The sequence below is a fragment of the Hipposideros armiger genome, unplaced genomic scaffold, assembly GCF_001890085.2.
Source record: "Hipposideros armiger isolate ML-2016 unplaced genomic scaffold, ASM189008v1 scaffold_50, whole genome shotgun sequence".
In the NCBI taxonomy this organism is placed as follows: domain Eukaryota; kingdom Metazoa; phylum Chordata; class Mammalia; order Chiroptera; family Hipposideridae; genus Hipposideros; species Hipposideros armiger.
Window position 1 is genome coordinate 2,367,285 of NW_017731400.1, and position 24,260 is coordinate 2,391,544.

General features: G+C 39.1%; 1 long non-coding RNA gene across 2 annotated transcripts in view; it reads right to left on the reverse strand.

Moving 5' to 3' along the window:
* Nucleotides 1-3,890: 3,890 nt before the first annotated feature.
* LOC109381629 (uncharacterized) overlaps nt 3,891-24,260 on the reverse strand; it is a 292,859-nt gene continuing 272,489 nt past the window's right edge. For both annotated transcript variants that reach the window (XR_002123788.1, XR_002123787.1), the window contains exon 5: nt 3,891-4,010. This is a non-coding gene — a long non-coding RNA (uncharacterized LOC109381629). The remainder of the gene's footprint in view (nt 4,011-24,260) is intronic.

Genomic DNA, 24,260 nt, shown 5'->3' on the forward strand with positions numbered 1-24,260 from the left:
TGCATGGAAGAATTATCTAAGTAGAAAACATATTTCCCTTATTAATGAGTACCTGCTGTCTAATTTATAGTATTTGTTACTTCCTTCCACTTTTCACTATCATGGGTTGTATGTATTTTTAAATGTTTTCACATCTCTAGCTAATATCTATATGGTATGTTCAACTGACAAGAAAGTTAGTCAAAACATATAAAATAAGCAAATATCTCATATATAAAATAAGCTAAATCTCATACATGCATATAGTCCCCCAAACCCAATTTTGTATATACATTATTTTGAAAGGAAGCATATTTTCATTATACAAAGTATATTTTATATATTTATATAACAAAGTGTATTTTTATTATAGATGAGAGAGAGAAAGAGAGAGAGAGAGAGAGAGAGAGAGAGAGTGTGTGTGTGTGTGTGTGTGTGTGTGTGTGTGTGTGTGTGTGTGTGTAACCAATGAAAAGGGAATTATAGGATGCAGACGATAGAAAAAGTAATACTAAATTTGGAACGCTGGCTACCATGAGTGCTGACAATAATATTTCATGCAAATCCAAAATGGGTATAGGTGTTTAAAATTAAGTCATCTGGCATCTCGATCACTGAAATGGAGGTTGAAAGACAGGAGACAGTTTCCACTCAGCTCCCAATTTGTTATGGAGCCTACATCAAGTTGTGCGATACCTCTGTTATAACATCTGCAAAATGGAGATAACACTGCAGGCTACCTACCTCAGAGAGCTGTTAAGAGATTAGATACGAAAAAAGAAAATCCTCAAAGTCCTCTGAGTTTCTCATAAATATAAGACATGCACTGTAATAAAATACCAGCACCTTCCACAAAACTCCTAGAAATAGGAAACAGATGCCAGTAATGCAACAGGGCAGATACTTCACAGGGCATAACATTTATGATCAGGGAGATGGTGGGCAATTCTGTCCCCGGCTGCCAGTGAAAAAGGTGGAGGAAGAAAACGCTGAAATTCAGACCTACTCAGACAAAACAAAGCATCATGAGAAAAGTCACGGGAAAGGGGAAAAAGTCCTGTTTCAGCAGATCGCCAATACATCAAAAGAAGCAATCCTGACAAATAAAATTCCAAATTCTTGCTTAAAGTTCTAGATCAACAAGAACACAATTAAGTGACAATGTTACACTGGCAGTTTTTTACATTTAGTAAAGTCTCACAGTAAAGTAAATTAGTTCCACAGAGGCTTAAGTGTAATGAGGGGTCACAGTGAATAAAATTTTAGTGTAAAATACATAAACTAGAGCATTTTTAATCCATTTGTACTGGAAACAAAAGTCAAAATGAAGGGATCAAATATATGGTGATGGAAGGAGAACTGACTCTGGGTGGTGAACACACAATGTGATAGATGATGTATTACAGAATCATACACCTGAAACCTATGTAACTTGAGTAACCATTGTCACCCCAATAAATTTAAATTTTAAAAAAGCCAAAATGAACTGCACATAGCCACCTTAAAAAAATTATTTGGGCATTCATAAAAAATTGAGTGACTACTAAATAATCACATGGCCTAAGATATTCTGAATTATGGAAGTTTTTAAATTGATCAATTAAACACATAATTATATTATATATTACTATATCAAGCACTTATTGTGGGTCATGTGTGAGGTTAAAATAAAAAAGATGAATCCTATCCTATTCCTGGAAGTCTAGCAAGGAGGAGACACACACAATGTAGTAAAAACAGTGTTAGAACCAAGTATAAACAGAGTGTTGAAGAAGAAGTAACCAATTCTGCACGGAAGAGGAGAGCGGGGAACAGTTCAGGACAGCATCAGAGAATCTGACACTCGAACGAGACCTTGCACGATGAATATGACTTCACCAAATACAGAAGAACAGTAAGGGGCATTCTAGGTAAAGAAACAGCAGCCCATATCTCAGGGTATGTCTCAGTGTATCCTAGTCAAGTGAAGCACAACAGACAACCTGGGAGGGCCCGAATGGCAAGATCTTTGTGGGAGAGAGAAGGGAGCATTACAGGATATTCTTGAAAACAGACTTGATATTTTCTATAACTCAATATATGAGATGGAGGCAAAAACAGGAGCAGCGGGGGTGGTACCAGCCCCTGGCATGAGGCAGACTCTAGGGAAATGGACAGTATGCTGAGGCCAATTCTCTAGGTGTAGGTGAGGTAGATAGGAAGCAGTTCTGCCAAAGGGCTTTGCAAGCTGAACTGTGACTCAGGAATGGTCAGGACCAGGGTTTCCAGGATAAGGAACAGGCCTAAAGTCACTGAGGAAAACCGTGCAGTAGGCTGAATAAGGGCCTCCAAGGAGAACAGGTCCTGATCTCTGGAAGCTGTAAATGTTACCTTCTATGGCAAAAGCTTTGCATGTGTGATTAAATTAAGGATTTTGAGACAGAGAGATTATTCTGAATTATCCAATTGGGCCCTAAATGCAGTCACAAGTATGCTTATTAGAGGGAGGTAAAATGTCTGACTATAGACAGGCGAGGAAAAGGATATGACCAGGGCGGGGATACTGGAGTGATGCAGCCACAAGCGGAGGACTGTCAGCAGCCACCAGAAAAAAGCTGGAAGAGACAAGGAACAGACTCTCCCCTAGGCCTCTGGAGAGGGTGCATTCCTGTTAATGTGGGAATTTCTGTTGTTTTAAGCCACCCAGTTTGCGCTAAGTTGTTACGGTAGTCACAGGAAACTAACATACACAGTGAGCAAAGAACCATCCCCAGGTGTTGTTAGGCATCATAATCAGCAGTCCTGATAAGAATAATTGAGATGGAAAGCACCTCAACTATCAAGAAGTTGAAGTCCAGGTTGAAGGCTTAAAGGAAGGCTAGATTATTGAACTGAGTAACTAGCCAACTTGAGGCTATGGGACCCTAATAAAAGCCCAGACTGGGTCAATACAAGATGGATGGAAGAACTGCAAATCACCGCCACCAAACAATGGGAAAAGGAACTGGCTCTGAATACTAGTGGAGACAATAGGAGAAATATAGCAACTCAGAGGATATCGCCGTGCCACTAAATGTCTGATGTAGGATAATTGCTTAATTTTAAGTGCTCAATGGATACGGAAAATGGTAAGCGGGGGAATCAAAAACATTTACATTCATCCTGGCTCAACCAGGACTGACTCTGGAACTGGACCAAGACTGGACCATCAGATCAAAGACATCAGTCGATCCAGGTGTGGAAAGATTATGGAAATGAGACTGATGGGGCATGAGATGTGGGGACGCTTTAAATGTCCTCTTTAGTCATACGGGAAATAACTCAATGAGATCTATTTCAGGGGAGTGGGGCAGTATAGAGTTATCCACAGTAGACAATATGGCCTAGTAAGAAGGTGATTGACATACGCAAGGCTGGAGATGAGAGACGCCAGATATAAGAATGGCAAAACGGTGAGTGATTAGAAAAATATTTGGAGTACATGGGAAGTTTAAATAGGGAATGAGTGGTTGGTAGGGCACGGGGACAGCAGATAAATGACAACAGCAATCTTTGAAGTCAAAACTCAAAAGAAAAGGTTATAGTAGAACAAACAGTTTGTCTCTGGCTATATTGAGTTTAAGTTATCGGCGCATCATGCCAGAGGTGACAGCCAGAAGTCAATGGAACTCTGAGATCTGAAACTTAGAATGTCAAAAATGTTTGAATATTTGAAAAAGTTATCTGTAATGTGCTCTTTCATCTTCTTCTTCCTGACCCATCACTGTGAAAGGGATCCAAAACAAGTTCCTAAACTTTTAATATCCTAAAAACAACATTTTTGAACTATACTCATACCACCCACACATAAGAAAAACCTTGCATTGGCAGCACTTAAAAGTAAACGCATTCGAAATTTTCTAAGAAGAGGGGAAAAAAATGCCTTACCGTTAGCCATTTCCCTTTTCTGTCTGTTAGTTTTGAGGGCGCCTGGTGGGATGGACAACAGGGAACAGCTTTCCATGGATCACAGGCAGTTGAGCAGCATGTTTGGGGAGGATACCACGGATGCCCTGATGATAGAAAAGAAATCAAGTTAGACTCTGCCGGAGCAGTAAATACAGATCCTACAAAAGGGGTGGGTGGGGGGTGGGGGAGAATGTTCACTAATATGGACACCTAGGGGGAAAAAAGATGAGGAAAAAAATTAATGTAGACAGGTGTATCTGGGGGAGAAAATGTATGTTAATCACATGCAAAACTCTCATGTGTGCCCTACAGCTGTAGATTCTGTATTCTTTTCCACCCAAACGCTCAGGTGTACAGTGCTCCATTCCAGAACGCAAGCAGCTCCGCTTCTAGCCTGTGACTTATCATGGCTGGTCCAAGCTGAAATGTGGAAATGGCTAAGAGAGGGGCGCATGTGAAATTCCAGATGACCTAGTCTGAGACGGATGACAATATAGGAAGGCAGCAAGGGATAATGCCAAGGGCTATGATATAATCCCTCTCCTCAACTAACTGTGTGTGAAGATAAATAAGGTTCTTTAGCCCCATAATGGAGACAACAGCAGTGCAGAAGTGACAGTAAAATAGCTTCTCTATTAATAATATTTTAGACAAAAAGGAAAAAGAAAACTAACAAATATCCATAGGAAATTAAGACCTAGTAAAATATATGTAAATAAACAAACATCTGAGAAAATCAGGTCTGATTTGTAAGACCTATTATGGAAACACACCTCAGTGTCTCTGTTTAAATTTTGAAGGTAATGAGAAGTCCAGGCAGAGTGTTGGTCTTCCAGAATGGAGGACATTGTCAACAAAAGCCCAAAACACACCCCAAATTAATCTCACCACCTTATATTTGCATAGTACTTATATGAATGCTGTCTCATGACATCTCATCTGATCCCAAGCAGAACCATGCATATGTTGACTCCTCCAAATTTTAACCATGGATTCACTCCACATTTTTATTTTATCAAGTGCCTCCTATATAAATCATTCTAAGGGGAAACATACACGTAAGTAATTATACCTGTCCTTAGGGAATTAAAAACTGATTGAGTGAAAATGATAAAACACAGAAATATAAAAATGGAAAACATACAATAGAAATATAAAAAATGGACAGGTAACAGTTAAGTATCCATAGAAGGCAAGAAATAAGAGAGAGGGCCGGCCGAGTGGCACGCTGGTTAAGAGTTGGCTTGGGACACCATCTCTGAGCAGCAGGGCCGCCGGTTCAGATCCCACATTAGGGCCAGTGACGCTGCACCCTCTACAGCTAAGATCCTGAACAACAGCTCGACCTGGAGCTGAGCTGCTGTGAGTTGCCGGCGATGGCATAGACTGTAGTGGAGCTGCAGTGGGCTGCTATAAAGCTACCGTGAGCGGCCGGCAGCCAGCGTGAGCTGCCAACAGCTGCTGTGAGCGGCCGTCCAATGGCTGGCGATCGATCTGCCTCAGCTGGGAAGAGTGCAATGATCACAATACCAACATGGGCCAGTGAAGCGACATCCCCCACAACCAAACTGAAGAACAAAAGGGCAGCAACTTGTCTGTTCCCCTTCCCTGATTCCCCAGCGCTGTTGCCCTTCCCCAATTCCCCAATAAAATCTTTAAAAAAAAAGAAATGAGAGAGAGAGAGAGAGAGAGAGAGAGAGAGAGGGAGAGAGAGAGAGAGAGAGAGAGAATAAGGGTTATGAGTCTAACTGGAGGGGTATGTAGGATGCAAAATGGGAAGCCATGAGCTGAAGCTCATGAGGAATGGATGAAAGATACTTGAGTAGAAATATGGGAAAAGGAGATTGAAAGGACTAGAACAAATAAAGTTAAAAAAGAGCCTGATGATGGAAGTTACGACACTCAGCATAAAAGAGAAATTGTTGCTCAGAACGGATGTTAAGAGCAAATAATGGCAGGGCCAAATAAAGATGAGCTGATTGAAGAGTCTGGTCTGTTCTTAGAACCACTCTAAGTGCTCTATCAGGAGTGAAACACATAGTACGGGCTTTAATCAGAAAGCGACACAGGAAGACAGGACTGAATACATTTGTCTTAGAGGCTAGTTAGGTGGCTGTTACTGTAATCTAGGCATGGAGCCATGTGTTCCTGACAAGGTAGTAAGCAAGGAAAAAGATGAAAGAGAGAAGGTTGGGTACAAAGGGTACTAAAGAAGAATTAAAAGGTTTCAGGGACTGTGTGCATAAAGAGAATAAGGGGTAGAGAAAAGTTAAAAGCACTGCGTACTGAAGGTACGGGGTTAGAAGTCATGGCTCCGGGAGGAAGCGGAAGTAATAATACAGGCTTAGAGAAACCATTTAGAGAAAGAATTCAGGGGCTGTGGGCTAAAAAGGCTTTGGAATTTCTCAAACACACATCACAGCTTCTAGTGGCAAACTATCAGGAAAACTTCTAAACCAGAGAACTTGGAAATACTTCAGAGATGAGATTGGACTTATACCAGGAGCAGATTTCCCAAAATATTTCAGACAACATCTAACAAGCACAAGTCATCCTAACATATCAAACTGTCAATTTTATGGTCAGTAATGGCATTAAAGAAAGTTCTGTGGAATTTAGCTATGTCAATAAATTATGGTTAACTAATAACCTGATTTTTAATCACTTAACACCATGACCAAAAAAAAAAACAACCAATGTCACCAACAGGTATGTAGGGTCTGATTTTTCTGTCCCCTACCTTTCACCAATGACAACCGCAATAACAGCCATTGACATACACTTTTATGGTTTTTTAGGACCATAAACACTGTGAACATTAGTGTCAAAGAGCCACAGGAGGTTTCTAAAACTAGGAAGGTAAGCCAAATGTTTTCTCAGTTTGTTGTCAAGCTTCTTCTGGTAGAGAACACAAAGCTGGAAGTGATTTCCACAGGTGCATAGAGAGCTCTGAAGCTTGCCATTAATCGGGGGAAATGATATGGCTACTTCGTACAAATAAAAACAACAATCAAGTCCTGTCTTCCAGTTAAAGATGTCCCAGTGATCATATTAAAAATAAACAAACAAAAATTACACTGCCCTCCTGCCTCGTTTCTTCCCCCTCCTGCTGTAACCCACCAAAAATAAGAAACCATTTTTTTTCAAACAATAAAATCCAAAATCAATGCCTAACATTTGTTACTAATTTGTTTAGTAATAATAGTTAACATTTATTTAATACTTATTATGTATCTAGTACTGTCCTAAGCTCTAAGCATCTACAAAAAACATGGGGTAAGTACTATTACCACCAATCCCATTTTATATCAGAAAAAAAACAAGGCCCAGAGAGGCTGAGGGAGTTGCCCAAAGTTACATCCTTAGTATAAAGTGGAGCCGGGACTTGAATCTAAGCAGAAGGATTCCAGTGCCTCACACTCTACCTCCATGCTGTCTATCCTATTTCTCAAATACACGCTCCAACACCACATGTCCTATTAACAAAAAAAAAATGTAAGCTATTGTTGAAAGACAGTAAACACTGTCTATGACGTGTTTCTTGATTATTTCAAAAAATCTTCGCGAGCACCAGATACAAACAAACCAGAAGAAAACAGCAACACACACACACACACACACACACACACACACACACACACACACACACTTTCTAAGAATAGTTTAAATAAAAAAGATTCCTGTTGGATGTACAGAAATTTTTTACCATTCAGGGTGACTAGAAAAAAATTGGAATGAGTAATACTAAAAGACAAGTTGGAAACATTTACCACTGGACACCATGGATATCTTAAAAAAAAAAAAAATTCTCCTGAAAGACTCACATTTATATTTTTTAAAGTAGAGTTTGGACTAAATACAATATTGCTTTTAAGAAAACGTCAGGGTTTATTCTGCACTTTACCCACCTGATTTTTTTCTCTGTTACCCTGATTACAGTCTAAATCTGCATTTAAAAGAATTATGCAAGCGGGCCGGCCGAGTGGCGCGATGGTTAAGAACTCGCTTGGGATGCCAGAGGGCCCCGGTTCGGATCCCACATATGAGGGCCAGTGACACTGCCCTCCACAGCTAAGATGCTGAACAACAGCTCAACCTGGAGCTGGGCTGCCGTGAGTCGCTGGCGACAGCGTAGGCTGCAGTCCCTGTGACAGTGGGTTGCCATGGGCTACCGTATGTAGCCAGCAGCCAGCAGCCAGCAGCCAGCGTGAGCGGCCAGCAGTCGCAGTGAGCGGCCGTCCAGAAGCCGGCGACTGATCTGCCTCGCCTGGGGAAGAGCGCAATGATGGTGCCAACTTGGGCCAGTGAAGCAGCGTCCTCCACAACTAGATTGAAGAACAAAACGACAGCAACTTGTCTGTTCCCCTTCCCCCAATTCCCCATCACTGTTCCCATCGCCCCAATTACCCAATAAAAATCTTTAAAAAAATAAATAAATAAAAAATAAATAAAAGAATTATGCAAGCATCTGCAACGTGATCCTTGGTAAGCATGACAACTTTCATTAAAAAGTAATGTTTCAGGGGTGGCCGGGTGGCTCAGTTGGTTAGAATGTGTGCTCTGAACAACAAGGTTGCTGGTCTGATTCCCACATGGGATGGTGGGCTGCGCCCCCTGCAACTAGATTGAAAATGGCGACTGGACTTGGAGCTGATGGGTCCTGGAAAAAAAACACACTGTTACCCAACAAAAATTCAAAAAAGAGAAAAAAAAATTAATGTTTCAACCTGTATTCGTGAAGAACAGATATTAACTGAAGGCCTTCACAACTAACTAGTTGTTAGTTTTGATCTTGCTAACATTTCTCTGGATCAAATGTTCTCATTTGGCTAATTTAACTAAGACATATTTATTTGCTACCTTATTTCAAAACTTGGAGAAGAAAATGATCCTAAAAATAGCTATTAAAAGGCAGAGAAAAAAGCAACCAAGGATTTACTGAAGTAAGGCAACTGTCCATGTGATTCTACATCAGATGCAAGTACAGGAGGAAACAATGTTTGGATCCAATCTCCCATGATCCTGTGATAATCCGGAGTTGAAAATATAGATCACAAGTACCAGGTATGTCAGATGGTTCTACCAGACCAAACTGTCAGAATGGAGTTTTATGAGCAGGGTGCTACCAACAGCATTAAAAGCTTTATCAACAGTTGCCAGAGAGACTGGAAACGGCCTCAGCCCCACCAGGTCCTTATCTGTTACATGAGTGAATCCTTTCTTCAACACCATGGTGGTGTGGAGAATGCCACAGGAAATGGGTGGTCATGTTTCTCCTTGGACGCACACCTCTGACAGTGCCTAATGCCCAGTGTAGGACTGATGTCATGAGATAAATGAGATCAACAAGGAAAAATTCTTTAAAACTCAGTGTCAATAATGAGAACATCAGAAGCCAAAAGCTCAGTATTTAAACTTGTGTAAAAATGCTAAAACAACAACAAAAACAAACAAACAAACAAACAGAAACCCTCCAAGCTAGTTCCTATAAGTGACTTTGGGATTCCATGAAATTTTAGGACTTCTCTGTATTTTAAAAATCAGCTGCTTTGATCTAAGAGAATAAAACACTTCAGGCAGACTCAAGCAGCAGAAAACTCTAAGTCATACATTCTCATTAGTGGCCTCTTCAGAGCTGTTTCTTAATGCCTCATCCTACACAGAACAGTCTGAGCCAGTGTTTTCCAAACAGCATAAAACAGAGCCAGCATGCAGGGTAGAAGTTCGTGGGTATGGCGGGAAGTGAAGATTATGTGCTCAAATTCTTCCTTCTCAGGAATACACAGTATAAATTAGTAAATTCACGACTGAGATGTCTGTACAAACTTTGCAAAGGGTTTCTGACACTTTTATTTTTTTGACCATGGAATTCTTTTTAACAAGGTATCTCAATGGATACCAGGACTGCACAGAATACAGCTTGGGAAACACTGCTCTCAACTCCTGAGCTAAGCATTCAAGACTTAAGAATCTGACCCCAAACTGCCCTTAACCATCAAAAACATACATTCCCAACTCTGATGAGCAGTGCAGATCTCACATCCCAGTTTCCCGCACAGCAAGTCTTCCCTCCAGTCAAGTTCATCTCCTGTCCATGTCCTGAACAGACGTTTGCTCCACCACTATGTTCAGACCATTCCCCGTGCTAGAATCTTCACTTTCTTATTCAGTTTAATCCCTCCACTTGAGATAAAAACCCCACCTCCTATGAGACTCTTCCAAATTATGTCATCTTCCTTTCCCTTGCACAGGCCACCCCAAATTAAATGGTGCTTGTTTGGGACTCATCTCCTACATGTAACACTAATATCCAAGCCTGTCCATGGGAAGCAGTAAAGAGGACTGATTAAAAGCCCTCTAGCAAGCGATCTAAGTTCATATCCTAGCTCTAGGATACTAGGGAACTGGGGGCAAATTTCTTCTCCGAGCTTCACTCGGTTTCCTCCTCTGACCAGTGGGGATAAAATAATATCTACTCCACGGTGCTGTTGTGAAGTTTCAATGGAGGTAACACCCATGATGCTCTTTCAAGGTCACTCAGTACAGAAAGTACATTACACAGTTAATGCTATTTACATCCCAGTGATCTAAGTAAAAGACCTATCCTAAATGCTGTGAATGCCAATATGAAATTAGCATACAAACAAATCTCCACCATGCTCCCTTCAATGCTATTCTGTGTGGTCACATGGATTACTTATTGCTGTGGGAGTTTAATAAGAAATATCCACAGTCCCTAAGTCCTCCCTCCCTCCTGCAAGGAGGTAACATAACTTTAGATAAACAATCATCATCCCTGGGAAATCCATTAAGCAATTTAAATTACAATTCTGATATCGGCATGTCCGTGGAAGTTATATGTGTGGGTTACACTGTCCTTCGTTGGCACATACGTTTTTATCAGCACATGGTTTTAGCATCATACACAATATGAACAGGTCATTTATGTAGAATCTCTTTGAACATGAAAGACAGCAAAGATCTTCTCTCTTTGCTTAAAGGAAAATGTTACAAAAAGAAAATGTAGATTTTAATTGTTCGTTCATTTCATTTAACACATTAATGCATGCTTTATGGGGAAAAAGGGGGAGCACACATTTTTATCTTATTGCAACTGAAAAACTCTTAAAATAGCACATTCAAAAGTGCTTTCATTATCAAATAAATGTAAATTTGTTTAACAAAGTCTTAATAGGTGTCATTCAAGGAAAGATGTGAAACCTAAACCTACTTTGAAACATTTCCAGTTATTATTCGTTAGTACTTTCCCATCTGTTTCCTAATCTTTTCCTACACCTCAAAGTCAACATCACTTTCTTTTTTTATCTTTGATCTCATACCTGTTTTATGTCTTCTAAGATACCTTTTATTTTTACCTTTCTATTAAGTGACAATTTTGTTGTAGTTAATTTCACATACAAATTTTCAGAACTATTACTTTCTAAAAGTCAAGTCTCATTTCCCTCCCCCTAGCCCTACTCTTTTATCTTTGAGAAGGACTGCATTTTGGTGTTTGATGCTGTTATAAAGTGGAAGTGACAGAGTATATGCTGCAAACTAAATCCAGCTTCAAATCAGCTCACTGAAGTCAACACTCTCCATAAGAAGATGATTGAATTTCCACTCACTGTAATTCTCCCCACCACAGAGCATAGGAACAAAATGGATTAAATGGTAAACACACAAAATAAAAAGTTTTGCATTACAGTAGACATAGAAAAGTTTCTTACTGAGCATGTGATAGTCTGTATAAAACTTGTTTATTATATATGTAATATATGTGATGAAATATAAATACATATACACATATATAGAACCTTAAGCAATTTTACATCTTCTCGGATGAAATCTAGTGACAACTCCACTCTTTATTTAGAGATTTTGGTTTGGTCTGATCAGCACATTCTTAGTGTTACAAAAAGGCCTGGATTTTGCAGGATACATGTTTCCCTACTAAACTAACATGCCAAAAGGCCCAGAAAAAAAAAATCCCGTACTTTACTTCCTGCTGTCATTGTTATTTCTATGTAGTAATATTTCATAAAGTTAATCAGCAACATGTTAACTTTCCAATCTATGTTTATTTTTAAAAGAATTGTCGTTTTTATTTAGACTTAGGGCTACATTTATATTAAATTAAAAGAGAGTAGAGGTCACTTAGGTCAAGTTTCTTTCCTGCAATTGTGTGTCAACCACAGAAGAAGCTGAGGGACACAACTCCCTTTCTCAGAACTTGAGATAAAGCTGGTTCATTTCTGAATGCAACTGGTTAATGAAGAACTAAAAGGGATACAAAAATAAAAGTTTTTATGTCAACAGCAGTTTATACACAGGAATTCAGCACTGGCATGAGGAGGCAGGGGTCACGCTTGCTATATGCTTGCCCCTCGGCCTTCCTGTCTGTTGCCAATTCCATTTTCTCACCGTGCAAGTGGAAGACCCTACATTTGGCCTGTAGACCCGCCAGTAGCTAAATGGAAAGGGTCTGACACCACTTTACCTTTCTTTATAGAGATCGTTGACCTCAATTTTCATAATGAATGGCTTTAGAAATGCATGTTTTTTTTTCAATAATCCAGGAGAAAGACGTCAGATTCTTTTGAGATAGTTCTTCCATTATTTAAGACCTCATCTAGAAATTGATCACGTTTTTGGGGAGATGCTACTGAAATCTTTTTCTAGGATCCCTTTATTCATCTAGGACACTGAAAAAGAGCCTGCCAAAGCCTCTTCATCCCCAACCATCAAACCTCTCATCCTAAACTCCTCCTCTTTTCCCATCCTCTCCCAGGATTCCTCATTACAGCACTTACTCTGCCCTGACATTCTCTGCAACATGCCAGACCAGCATTTCTTCAACTTGAATAATCTACAAAATTTTAATCATCCTCCCAGTATTGACCTAAATTATTTTATAGATCTTTAAAATATGTACACAAAACACAACTAGAAAGAAACTCCTTAAGCTTCTAAGTCCTCTACAACTAGAAGGCCAAAATAAATGCATAAGAAAATTTTAAGAAAAAGCTATAAAACCAACACAATTTAACAGCATTAATTGAATGTGATAGATGAGATTTTGCTACAAGAAATTTGTCCCTTGGAGCCTGACCATGGCACTCATGCTAGAGCCAAGAGTCTCTTGAGCTAAGTGCCTGCATTACTCTGGGTAGTAGCGTGGCTCAATTCACCCACCACTTTTTCTATAATCCTATATCAGGAAAGGGTGTCATCCAGGCTAAAACTGATAGAAACTCATCATTTGCAAATCAATCATAAGCCTGAAACAAAGACTACTGCTTAGGGGCAGGCACAGACATAAACACTGGTACTAAAGCTTCATGGGAAGACCTTGTTATAACACTACCATTCAGCTAATTCAGAATGTGTTTACATCAGTTATTACTGCTTCAAAGTTAAGATGCTATGGTAGAGAAGCGAGGTACCTGACAGCATATGCTCTGGACGGAGGACTACTGAGCCCAATTGATGGATGCCTCTGCAGACCCACTCCTCTTTCCTTACTCTCAGTCCAGCTCCCATATGGGAAAGCAATATGATGAATCAATCCCTCACGTGGAGTGAGGTCTTACTTTCCAGGATGCTCATCATCTAAAAATAAATTCTTGGAAGAGACCACAGGTCTTTAATCCAAAGAGTACATTTTTAACTCTAGAATCCCAGGCATGATAGGGAGAGAGAGAGAGAAACGGAGAGAAGGAGGGAGGAGGAGGAAGAGGAAGAGAGAGCAGTTTATTTACAAGAAGAGTGTTTTAGGGAGAAATCGCTTAATTCCCATTGCTCTCTAATAACAGCACACTCCACGTACACTTCTTTTCATCCCTCAGTCAACAGTATTTTGACTATTAATATCATTCCCAAAACAAATGCCAATTCATATATGCCTTATGTTAAGTATGCACACATATGACAGCCTATGTGCCACTCAGGTCCACAAACTCAGGTCTAAGTAACTCGACAGCACCAGCCCCACCCTTCGCTCCCTTTCCTATCTTCCTCTGAATATAAGTACCAATGTGGTCCTGAAGGCAGAAGTAGCCCTGGAAAGAGAAATTTCTCTCTCATTATCTGTTGCTATAGGTAGAGAACCATGTTGGAGCTCGAAGCAGAACAGTCCATCCCCAAGAGGACACTCGCCATTTCTCTCATTCCAAAATGTTTTAACCTCAGGCCAGTGGGAAACAGCTATATTCTCAGCCAATTTAACTTGCTACCCTTTTCCCAAGGTCTACTCTGCAAGATTCATTTTGGAGCCTACACCTTTCAAGAAACCTAAACTGCAATGAAAGAATCACGATAAATGGCAGTAGCACTAGTACTGCTAATGTGTGTTGTGCCAGCATGTGTTATGAGGGATTTACCTAGGTTTTTCTCACTTAGCCTCACAACTCTGAGGTATGCAAAATCACCACAAGTGACAGTGTTGTCAAATTTTAAATATTTACACACAGCTACTCCCATAAATTTACACATTAAAACTGGGGTCCTGAAAATGTCATTAGCATACTTGGACACAGAAGGACCACTTTTTGGTTCAATATGACATCCATTTACTGATTTATAACTGACATAAATTATTGGATACAAAAATATTTAAAACGTATGTAATAAAGAACTTTAAAAAAACGGGCACTGTATTAGCTGGCTATGGCGGCCACAACAAAGTACCCTAGACTAGGTATTGTAGACAGAAATTTATTTCTCACAGTTCTAGAGGCTGGAATCCAAGATCAAGGTGCCAGCAGGGTTGGTTTCTTCTGAGGCTTCCCTCCTTGACTTGTAGAGGGCCACCCTCTTGCTATCTCTTTTTACCATAGTCTTCCCTCTGTATTTGTGTGTCCCTCTCATCTCTTTTGTATGCCCAAATTTCCTCAGATTGTATCAGAACTTCCTCGAAAGGCCTCATTTTAACGCAATCTTATCTCTTTAAAGATCTTATTTCCAAATATCATTACATGGTACTACGGGTTAGGAATTCAACATATGAATTTTGGGGTAATACAATTCAACCCATAATTGATACCCATATTCCACATCAGTTAAAGAAATTGAGCACACACAGCCCCTCTGTGGGTCCCTCCCAGATCACAATCCTCTTCCCTCAGGGGTAACTACTCTCTTGGTTTTTGTTTTAGATTTTGTAATGGTTTTATCAACTAGTATGTTTTTAAATTTTTACTTTTTTCTCAAACAAAACCATTTAAAGCAATCAATTTCCCCCTAAGAAGTGCTTTAGCTGCATCTCCCACAAGCCTTGATATGATGGGAATGCATTATTGTCATCTCAAAATATATTCTTCTTTGACATATGAGTTATTTGGAAGTATGTTGTTCAATTTACAAATGCTGAGGAATTTTCTAGATGGCTTTTTTGGTGTTAACTGCTAATTAAATTTTGCTGTTGTCAAAGAACATATTTTCTATAACGTCAACCCATTTTAAATTATAGAGACTTGTTTGATGGCTCAGCACATGATCTAATATTTGGAATTAAAATAATGTTAATAATATCATAATTTAACATACTACTTTGATTTGAAATATTAGTCACATATAGGATTGCTATGGAAGTGAAAGCAGAAAGAAAATTTTATTTAATTAGGTGAAAGTTTGATAGTAATTTGTGGAAAATGGAGAGAGCATTTATTTCTAGGGACATGAGAATTCTTTTCTAACCAAAGTGTTGACTAAAATAGCCTGGAAATACTATAATCATATCATAGAGTTATACTACTTTTAAACAAATTATACAATTTATAATCCAAATACTAATCACTTACTCTACCACTAGAAGTCATGTACTGGGTGATATCAAGAGATTAAGAAATTTGCCAGGGGACTGGCCGAGTGGCTTGGGATGCCAACTCTGAGCAGCAGGGCCCAGGTTCAGATCGCATATGAGGACCAGTGACGCTGCGCCCTCTACAGCTAAGATGGTGAACAACAGCTCAACCTGGAACTGGGCTGCTATGAGTCGCCGGTGACAGCGTAGGCTGCAGTGGGCTGCCATTAGCTACCGTGAGTGGCTGGCAGCCAGCATGTGCTGCCAAGAGCCGCCGTGAGTGGCTGTCCAGTGGCTGGCGACCGATCTGCCTCACCCGGGAAGAGCGCAATGATAATACCAACATGGGCCAGTGAAGCGACTCGACTGAAGAACCAAAGGACAGCAACTTCTCTGTTCCCCTCCCCCAATTCCCAATAAATTCTTTTAAAAAAAAAATTTTCTTAAGGGGTGACCGGTTAGCTCAGTTGGTTAGAATGTGGTGCTGATAACACCAAGGTTGCCGGTTTGATCCCCGCATGGGCCACGGTGAACTACACCCTCCCCACCTTAAAGAGTCAACTATGCCATTGTAGCATGAAAGCAATGTGTAACCAATGACCATGGCTGCGCCCCAATAAAAATTAAAAAAAAATTATCTTAAAGCTTATCCTAGGCAAATTGAAGCAGACTGGTATTTGAGATTTCTTTATGTACTATCCAGAAAAACACACTGTCCAGTATCAAGGTTTGTATATAAAGGTTATATACAATTAAAATGTAAATGTATGCTTGAAAGGCTTCCAAATATATTTAAGGAGAAAAAAGCATACAAAACTACTTTTATATTTCTAAAAATGATGGTAACATTAAAATATTGAAAAAAAAACCTTTAAGTGAAAACACACACACACACACACACACACACACACACACACACACACACACACAATGCTTACTATCTTACTATCTTTAGTTAAGTACAGTTTCCCCAAAGCTATTTAAACACTGGGATTCAGAAGTAAACCTTGTTTAGATGAGTTTCTAGTCAAGAACTTGACCTATATAAGTTTAAAAAAAAAAAATCAAAAAGCTAGGCAATATCCTCGAAGGAAAGGGCTAAAAATGGTTTAAAATTTTTCAGCCTGGGGATAAACATGAACTAGAAGAAGCATAAATGTTTCCTGAATACTTTATATCTCACAGCTAAGTAGAGAGGATTTTTAATGTCTAATCTTTAAACTTCTTTAAAAATGAATTTCCATAAGTGCTATGGAAATAGCCTACTTTCATAATCATGGTCAGTACTCACATGTTTACAATCACCTTTTAAAATAAGACTCCACAGACGCAGCTTCTGGGGTTGCTGCATTCCAACATGCTATTAGTAATATTGTATGCAAAGCTGTTGCTTTAACTATGCGCGTGCAGGTTCAAACATTCCTCTGGTGAGCCTGTGTTAATGAAAATTCTCCTTTCCAAAGATCCTTCTGGACCACTCTTACAGAAATCTTGTAGCAGAGCCAGAAAACAGCCTCATGCAGATCTGCAACTGTACATTTTTCAGTCATTACACTAGATTTTCTTATATAGTTCCCTATTAAAATGGTTCAAATTCCAGCTAAGCCTTGGGAAACAGAGCACCCACTATTTTGAGCCTTTCTACAGCATCTGGCAATGGGACTAGCGTGGTGAAATGAAAAAACAAAAGTAGCTTCAACTCTTATGACAGGGAGGTAAATTAATCCTTACTATGAACAAGGAGCAAAGCCTTTTGTTATCATCGATCATGAAATGTTCTTATGACACTTTTGATTTTACAAAATTAGGTTTTGGCCTTCGCCTGCAGGTATTTCCCTATTGCATTCTGGATTAATCCACCTTCATGGCTAATTCCTGTCAAAATGACAAAGGACAATTGATTTCTTTTGGTGAGGTATCCTTATCAATGGAAACTTCTATGCATTGATTGATGGGGTGTTAGAGGAAAGGACCATTAATTGATTTGTAATAAATAAAGCAAAATCTCCACTTATGACCAGCAATTGAAAAAGGCAGATCTTTTTTCATTGGTAAATTTCTTTAATCTAAAAATGTATAAAGCAGTCCAACTCAACAATCACTCAACTTATTAATATAACAGCTTTATTAAAGCAATTCCCACTGACATGGCCCAAGTTAAAGGTCACTCAGCACGGTCATCATATTAAATAAGTAAAAATTTTAAAGTCAAATGGAAAATGTCATTTAAAGTTACCTTGTGGTGTAATGAAAAAACCTGCAACTCTGTAATCAGATGATTCAAATTCCAGGTTGGCAGTTATTAAGCATTTTACTAAGGTTGTCTGGTTCTCTGTTCTTCATTTCCAAAATTTGTTAACCCCTACTTTGCAGAGTAATTGTACTAAATAAGGTAATAAATGGAAAACGTTTGATATATAGCATAGAATATAAGAGTTAATTGCTAAATGTCCAGTTTTATTAGTATTGTTGCTTTGAACAAAATCTTAAGAGCAAATCATTTTATCATCTGTTCATGTCCACATTAAACTAACAGGGCCAAGTAAAAACTTCATTTAATAGGCTTCTCTCAGGCTCTTCTTCATTAAAAAAAAAATCCAGCTTTTTTTTTTTAAAAACAACAATATTGTGTTACTATTTAGACATACATTTCTAAGGTCTTCAAATTACATGGATTTTAACAATTCTGAACTCACAATAGTTAAAAACAGCTCACTGATGCTCAGGACTTACCATCACCTTGGCAAAAATGAGGTGAGTCATCACAAAGGCAATATGAATACAACTTGAACTCAAAACAAAAAGTTAATTGCTCTTGAATTTCCCTTTCGTAAATACTGATGGAGAAACAGAATGGATACCAGAAGACAGAAGAGGAGGAAAATAAAAGTCCTACTTTCAAAAAGACAGAAAAGAAACAAAAAGAGAGAATCCCAGTGCTACATACCACCAGGGTACTTACTGGTAATCCTGGAGAAGATTCTTGGCAAATTGTTAAAAGAATGGTTTGTAACAAGTCAGAAAAAAAGTAACCATCTAGGCACACAGCGTAGGTTCAATAGGGACAAAAGAACTCTCATTTCCTTCTCTGACAAGGCTAGTAGCCTGGGATCAGGGAAATATGCTGAACAAAATATATCTGAACTTGAGTAAGAAACCTAGCAAACGCGCTCATGACAGCTTAAAGGACAAAATGTAAAAATATGGGCTGAACGCTAGGGTGCTTGGTCCAACTAATAAACATTTGAACCAAAATGGCATCGACATCCAATCATTGTCATTCTATGGAAGGTCCCTAAAGATAGGTTTTTGTCCTTGGTCCTGTTGCTTCACCATATTTTTCCCCCCAATGACCTAGAGGAAGCCTAAGAAGGAATATTTACCTCATTTTAAGATTGCTAAATAAAAACTAATATTTGCATGGTGCATTATTCTTTCCCCCCAACACCTCTACATGCAGTTACTTTTTACCTTCACAACTATTCAGTGAGGGAGGTCACACATTTGATTTTCCATTTTACAAATGAGGAAACTGAAACACTGTCATTAAATTGCTCATTTCAAATAACAAAGCTAGAAAATAGCAGAGCTGCGATATAACCTCAAGTCTTTTGACTCCATATTTTGATCAAAACCTGACCAGGAAAAAACTACAGCAGCAGGATCCAGACAAGCAGAAGTGAGGGGAAATGCCTGAGAAATGACATGAATAGAGTCCTCGTGTATCCGGGGGATACCATCTTGTCACGTGGATGTTCTGAAACATTCAGCTCAATAAGATTTCTAAAATGATAAATTTGTAAATCCAACCAAGCTGCATTATATATTTATAGTAAAAAGGATCATAGTCACCCCTTCTCGCTGCTGGTCATAACCCACCTGGGCACTAGCATTTAACATTTTAGGTAGGTTTTCAGAGAGCTAGGGAATAATTAGAAAACATTTGTGACAATGATGAGGGCAGTGGAAATCATGTCATATCAAGACTACTAGGGCCGGCCGAGTGGCTCCGTTGGTTAAGAGCTCGCTCAAGAGCGTGAGCTCTGAGCAACAGCAGTTCGAATCCCGGCCCGAGCTGATGACTCAGCTAAAAAAAAAAAAAAAAAAAAAAAAGAATACTAGAAGGAATCATAGGTTAAACTAGAGAGACAGCAACTATAGCTAGGAAGAAGAGGAGACTAATATCTATCTTTAAATATATGTCAGATGTTAGACTATATGTGTCATGAGAGGAGATAAATAGGACAATTCAATCATGTATCAGAGTTTGACCAGAAAGTGACATACATCACTGTGGGTGATATAAAAAGGGATTTATTAAAAGAATTTAATCTCATGCAATTGTAGGAGTTGTGTCTATTGTTTGGTCAGGAATTGCTATACTTCAAGCAGGCAGGCCATTGAGCAGAGGAGCTAGATATGAAGCGAGGACAAGCAAGGAAAAACTGGGACCCAAGTCTCCACCAATCCGACACGGAGAATGAGGTGGACCTGCAGAAAAAGGTGCTGCCTTCACTGCAGAGCTGCACACTTTGTCCAGGACCTAGAGAACCCAGCAGAGATGATGCAAGAGGTGGAGAAGGGAGACTCCACATTGGGGGCCAGAGATGAGTGACAACACATGTGAGCCTCACCGTGCCTGGCTCCCCACACCCATCTTCAGAGCATGAAAGCTGGCTGCTCTTTCCCTTCTATCCCTGAAACCTGCACACAGTTCTCTTGTCCCCAAACTTAGCCAAGAACCACACTAGGGGGTTGTGTGATAAATAGATTCTGGGAATTATAATTTCAGTTTAATTAAGTGGGTAAAGTATAAAGTCACCATATATGGAAACTCAATTTGATTTTTTTGACCAATGCAAGTATGTCAGGTACCCAAAGACTGAACAGACTCGGGAAAGTAGTGGACTCTCATCAGCTGTCCTCAAGTCAGATGACATTTGGAAGAAATATTATCAGTATAAAAAGCGATGCATCCATCAGATGTGATATTTAAGATCCTTTCCCACCCTGGGGGTACCATTATTCTAGTCCAAGGCACACGACATCTAAATGAACTACCTGCTCACAGTCTGGGCATGTAACCACTATAGCATTATATAAGAAAACAAATTACAGAACCTGAAATCCAGAATGATAAGTTTTAGAGTTCATTCAGTGGTAATTTATATTGGATTGTCGGAAAAGTCATGACGTATTTTTTTCTATGTTTTTGGTTGCAAAAATGCGTCATGACTTTTCCGATAACTCAATAATATTCAAAAATGTTCATAATAGTCATAAAGAACATTAATTTCTTTTTCATCCTAGTGTTATGTAGTCCAAACTCCCCAACCACATGGGTAGCACCTGTGAAAGGTATGTTGTTGCTTAGAATATAATATGGAAAACCTAACAACATCTCTGATACAAAGAGATATAAATAATAACATGTTCCCAGGCTTTCAACTCACTGTGGCTCAGGCTAAAGCCCTGTCTTTCCTCTTTCCCTCCCTCCAATGAAACTCTAACAGGTAGTATCTTTTCTCTTCCTCCTACCAGTACCCCCTGAACCAGACGGGAGCGTTTGGTACAACAACGGGAGGAAAAATCACAGAGGCAGTTTGCATCTAGGACATGTAAACCCTGCCACGGGGCCTGCTCCCACTTCTCATCCTGATCAAATGCGAATCAAGCATAGACTTCCAAGATCCAAGGCAGCAGACACCAGATCCAAGTCAACCAAATGGAGGGTTATGGCAGCCTACCAAAACAACAACAAAACACATGAAAAATTCTCCAAATCATGCAGGAAAAATCCGTATTTGAGCATATGTTCAATTGCCTATGCCAATAACTTCTAAACTTGTAAAGCTGTGCATGCCCTTTGGCATCTAAATATCATATTCTTGGTTCAATTTTTACATTGCAGTTTCTCCTCATCCAACTAATTCAGCTACTGAAGTTTCTGCCTTACAATATCTTAACTTCAGAACTGGTAACTTCAGAACAAACCACTTTACATGTCAGATGCCATCTTGCTTTTTCATTTTAAAATATGTCCCCATCTTCTATTTCTGATGCTTCCCAGTCGTTTTCTTTGTCTCAGCTTCCCGTAATCAACAACCAAAGGTAAAACTCATTCGGTAAACAGGCTTGGTGGGGAGGATGCTGGAACTAACTTACACCAGCATTACCAAAGTCTAGTAGTCAAGGGTTTATGGCATTTTTCCATGAGATGTCGTCTAACAGCTTATACTGGAGCAGTTCAAATACCTCCTGCTAGTGGCATTGCACCAGCTCATGCCATATGTGTGGAAGTCACCAGCCAATGCATTCAATGCCAGCGAGAACCTGCAGATTAATGAAATTCCCTGCTAGTGCTGCAGATATGCCCACAGCTTTATTTCTTTTAACATGATATAAATGCGTTTCAGGCTCTGAGTTTATGGCCTGCGCTGATTTTTTTGATGGCTGAGTTACGCCCACCAAGACAACACAGCATCCAGGCAGCAACCCCAAGGGCAATGTGAGGAGGATTTTCTGATTATGTCATCAAACAGGAAACCTCATGGAGACTCTGGGATTAATGTATTTTCCACTGGAGCTGAAAGCTGGCAGGATGTAGTCACTGGATGGGAGAGAGGGAGGGGAAAACGTTGGTAGGGGTGGAGGTAGTGTCTTTAATGTGACATTTCAAGAAATCACTCGTATTTATTTATGTCTTAAGCCTCCAAGCAAATAAAGATTTAAAAACTTTAGTTGCATGTGGTAATAAGCAAATTATATAAGCACTGGATATGAATGCACCCCACAAAGAGTTTCTCTAAACCATGGCACCATTCTTGCTCCAGATGGCACGGAAAATAATTTATAAATGACAAAAGTTCAATGGGTGTACGGCAGCTGTTGAGTTCCAGCTCTTTGGCCACCCACTTCAGTAGAACTGAAAGCTTTCAATCAACTCTTGTCTCTCAAAGGGCCTTCAAACAGCATCAGAACATGTGTACAATATGTTCTCAGAAAGTAGCTGGCCAAATATGAAAGATTAGAAAATCAAGTTAAATAGAAATGGAAAATACAAATACATACTGTTTTCTCCAAAATCCATAATACCAAGCAGGGATTAAGAACAAAGGACATTGAGTTTTCAAAACCAAACTTTGCATGATCTCCTTTTCTTCCTCTTCGTATGTACTCAGAAGCTTGCTTTCACAGAGAATGAGCAGATCTAGAATTTTGACAGTATTATTTTAATAATAAATAGTTAGTATTGTGCTTGCCTCTCTCCATTTACTCCTATAACTAACCCCTTACATTAAGAAAGCATTCCAGCTTAACTATGGGCCAACTGCTACTTGGAAACCTAATGTCATTCGCTTTATATTTCTGTTCTGAGACTCCCAATAAGGCAAATACATTAGGACCACCACATTGCAAAATAAACATTTTCCACCCTTTTATTCAGGGACAGTTGCCCCGTTGCTATTCAAATCTAGGTAAAGAATTCACAAAAAAAGGAAGGTGAACAGAAATTATTATATTAGCTACATTATTTTAATTACTTAAAACCAAACTGGACTATAACACAAATACAACCTGCAGAATTTGCCACTTTCAAAGGAGCCAATTTCTAGCGTGGCAACTACAAGAGGTAAGGTTATGATCTAACCAGAGAAAACTTTTGAGATAGTAAATATTGTGAAACCGTCTGCTGGATCAATTCTTTGACTGGCACTCTTGATTGACCACAGAAGCTTTCTAAGTGTTCACCTGACCAGGTTTGAATTGGATAGATTGTGGAAGGATGATAAACAGCGCACACCCTTTGTAAGCTACCAGAGAGCTGAGATTACATCACTGAAGGCACCAACACACCCACTCACTCCTGCTTCAAGTTCTCTCCATAAATAGACCTCTGAAAGGAGGGGGTTTGCTAGGGTTCATGAGGTAACAGCTCCTTCATCTTTATACTATGCATTGGGTCTCGTTAAAAAAAAAAAAACAAAAAACACTTTAAAGCAAAAAGTATCATATTAATCTAACTTACAGCTAATAATTTTAAGTGAAGATGTTTACAATCACAAAAGACTTTGAAGAACAGCCAGCACTGACTGAGAACAAAATTGTTCTCAAAGTTTGTATTTAATTCATATAAGCCCTTGGAGGTACGCTTGTCCAGCCATTTCTTTTTATTGTTTTGTTTTGTTTTTACTTAGCATTGAGCTAATTGTTCAGTTTGTGAATTCTCTTTTATACATTATTCTACTGATTAATCAATAAATGAGAAACAAGAATTGGAGACAATTGGTCAAATATTGTAAGCTTGCAGGGAGCAAGATCAAGAGAAACATTAAAACCAATCATCTTATAAACACATATATTTTCTACACTTCTTAGCTATTACTAAGGATGAAAAAAATCACAAATGCATAATAGAATCTTCTTCTCAAATAGTAAAGGCCTTTGGACACCTAACCAGAATGGGGCAGTAGATACAGAGATCTGGCAAGTGTTAAACTTATTCTGAAAGATACTATAAGGATTAAATTTCATACCAAAGAAGGTTTAT